Source organism: Cervus elaphus, chromosome 31 (genome assembly GCF_910594005.1).
Source record: "Cervus elaphus chromosome 31, mCerEla1.1, whole genome shotgun sequence".
NCBI lineage: Eukaryota > Metazoa > Chordata > Mammalia > Artiodactyla > Cervidae > Cervus > Cervus elaphus.
This window is the reverse complement of record NC_057845.1, coordinates 49,748,177-49,751,739: the sequence shown is the minus strand read 5'-3', so window position 1 is coordinate 49,751,739 and position 3,563 is coordinate 49,748,177.

Here is a 3,563-nt window from a genome sequence, read left to right as displayed (position 1 = left end):
TCAGAAAACTGATAATACACATAATTTTTGTCCCCAGAAATGCAAGTGAGATGTTTCAGGTTGAATTTAATTGATTACTGCCCTATAGATATTTGACCAGTTTTGCATCTATTTGTAAATTCAGAATTCCCCATTGCCTGCATGTGACAGTTTTGAGAATTCAAAATTACTGGTTCCCTCATTTGTGAAGGAGTTAAACATAACATTGACATGCATTAGTTTTTTATTTGTATGAGAGCCATGATTTTATCTTCAAAAAAGTCCTTTTACCATAGAGGCACAAAGGTGATCTCTCTTTCTTATGATGGGGTCATGGGAAGGAAATGCATGAATATTATTGTTTCTTAGAATATATAGTATAGACTAAAACAAACAGAGCAAAAAGCATTAACTATAAAGAAGGACAGAAGTTAGTCAGATTTTTATCTTTAACTCACTATTATGCAGTCTTTGAATGTCTGCCAACTAGGGAATGTCTCTCACCATCTGACTCTGCAAGGATTGAGTCCTTAGGCACTGTAGCCACTAACCTCCAACACATCCTGAAAGAGATTTAGGGTGGAGATCAGGCGTGAGGCGCTCTGTGCTCTGTTAAAACCTGGCAGAACCAGACTTTCAGATAGATGTTTTCAGGGGAAAAATTTTATGAACCTGGATTCTTCTATCTTCCCACACTTAGAAAAGTTCTAAAACCATTAACTAAGTTATCTGTTGCTTGTGACTAGCAGCAGCCTTCTACTGATAACTATGCTTGGTTACGTATAACCCTTTTGCCAAAATCATATATGTACTGCGTTTCCCCCTTACCTCTTCAGAACAGTTTCTCAGAGCTCACTGGGAGGCTGTCTCCCAGGCTATAGTCCTCAGTAAGAGATTGAATAAACTCTACTCACAGATTTTACATTGTGGTTTTTTGTTTTTTCTTTCAGTCAACATGTCAGAATTCGGAGCTTTAAAAATGCTCATAAAGACAATTGGATTAAGGTATTTTATGAAAAGAACAATTATGACTTGCTGATCCTTTGCCGCATACTAAGTTTAGACTCTACGTGTGGAAGATAAAGACTAGCAATGTTGAATAAAACTCTACAAAAATCTATAGTTAATTTGAATTACATTAAAATGGAACATGTGGAATTTCATTCCAAGTCTGTGCTAAATTTTACATTTGTGTATAAAAGTTAACATATTTAAAACATTTTTAAAAAGAAATTTCTTAAATATATTAATGTAAAAATGGCTTTAGCTCCAAGCAGCTCTTTAAAGGTTGTTAAAGGCAGGTGGCGAAGGGAAAAGGGGAGAGCAGGTGACCTCATCGTCCTTTGGTTGATGGCAAAGGACCTGTCTGGCACATTACCTCGTTGTTGCTGACCAGAAGATTCCAGACTGATGGGTTAAGTCTGCATTCCTGGAGGCGGCTGTAGCTGCAATTGTTAGGTATTAAACCTTAGTCTGGGGATGTGTGCTTAGCACAAGGACTCTGTTTTGGGATTGTCGTCTCTTTTTAAACAACACTATAAGGAATAGAATGGGGATTAGTATCTTAAGAAATCTCTCTTTAGTAATATGCTTGTATGAATAATGTGATATGTCACCCCTGATCTGCTCATGAAATATATTTCCAAAGCTGAGTGTCTATTGGTTTAATTTTAGTGGAAAGTAGAATTAAGGAATTATATATATATTTTTAAAGTTTTCTTAAAAAATTTTATTCTTTCTGTTAATGTTTATGCAGCCATGAACAACTAATACAACAATGTTTTAGTTGAGTATAAATATGACTATAAATTCACTTAGAGTTGTTGCCATCATTTTATATAAAATCAGAATTGAATTGAAATGTCTCTCATAAATAACAGATATACCTTTCTATGTATAGATACACACAATATAAAAACAAATAAAATTAAAATAGAGCATGCAGAGTTATATATGGTAAAACAAATTCATTTCCAAGGTGTACCCTTCCTTTTAAAGTAAACAGAAATTAATGATGTTATATAGGGAGAATTTATCTAAAGATATACATTTACTTATCTACTTGTTTTTCCAAATGAAACTAAAGCATATTCTCTTGACCATGTGTAATTTTTTTTATTTTTCATTTTCAGGAGTTATTTTCTAAATAGAATTCACTAATGTATTAAACATACAGGACAACATATCTTTTACTTACACCAAAAAGTTCGTTTGGAGATCACAAAGATCAGAGAAACATAAGTACACTGTACTAAAATCAAGAATATTTATTCATCAGAGGTATTTCTTTCTTTAAAAATTTAGTCTTTTCGTTGAAGGATAATTGGTTCACAGAGTTTTGTTGTTTTCTGTCAAACCTCACCATGAATCAGCCATAGGTATACATACATCCTGTCTCCTTTGAACCTTCCTCTCCCTCCCCCTCCCACCTCTCTAGGTTGATACAGAGGCCCTGTTTGAGTTTCCTGAGCCATACAGCAAATTCCCGTAGGCTATCTATTTTTCATATGGTAATGTAAGTTTCCATGTTAGTCTTTCCATACATTTCACCCTCTCCTCCCCTCTCCCCATGTCCATAAGTCTATTCTCTATATCTGTTTTTCTGTTGTTGCCCTGTAAAAAAGTTCTTCAGTACCATTTATCTAGATTGTGTATATGTTGCTTAGAATACGCTATCATTCTCTTTCTGACTCACTTCACTCTGTATAATAGGTTCTAGGTTCATCCACCTCATCAGAACTGACTCAAGTGTGTTCCTTTTTATGGCTGAGTAATATTCCATTGTGTATCTGTACCACAACTTCTTTATCCCTTCATCTGTCAGCAGACATCTAGGTTGCTTCTATGTTCTAGCTAATGTAAATAGTGCTGAAATGAACAATGGGATACATATGTCTTTTTCAACTTTGGTTTCCTCAGGGTATATGCCTAGGAGTGAGATTGTTGGGTCATGTGGTGGTTTTATTCCTAGTTTTTTAAGGAATCTCCATACTGTCTTCCATAGTGGCTGGATCAATTTACATTCCCACAAACAGTGCAAGAACATTCCCCTTTCTCCACACCCTCTCCAGCATTTATTATTTGTAGACTTCTTGATGATGGCCATTCTGTCTCGTGTGAGGTGATATATCATTGTGGTTTTGACTTGCTTTTCTCTAATAATAAGTGATTTTGAGCATCTTTTCATGTGTTTGTTAGCCATCTGTATGTCTTCTTTGGAGAAATGTCTGTTTAGGTCTTTCTTCCACTTTTTGATTGGATTGTTTGTTTTTCTAGCACTGAGTTGTATGAGCTGGTTGTATATTTTGGCTATTAATCCTTTGTCAGTTGTTTCATTTGCTGTTATTTTCTCCCATTTTAAGGGTTGTCTTTTTACCTTGCTTATAGTTTCCTTTGCTGAGTAAAAGCTTTTAAGTTTAATCAGGTTTACTTCTGTTTTTATTTCTGTTACTCTAGGAGGTGGGTCATAGAGGATCTTGCTTTGATTTATGTCATCAAGTGTTCTGCCTATATTGTCCTCTAAGAGTTTTATAGTTTTTGGTCTTACATTTAGGTCTTTATTCCATTTGAGTTTATCTTTGTGT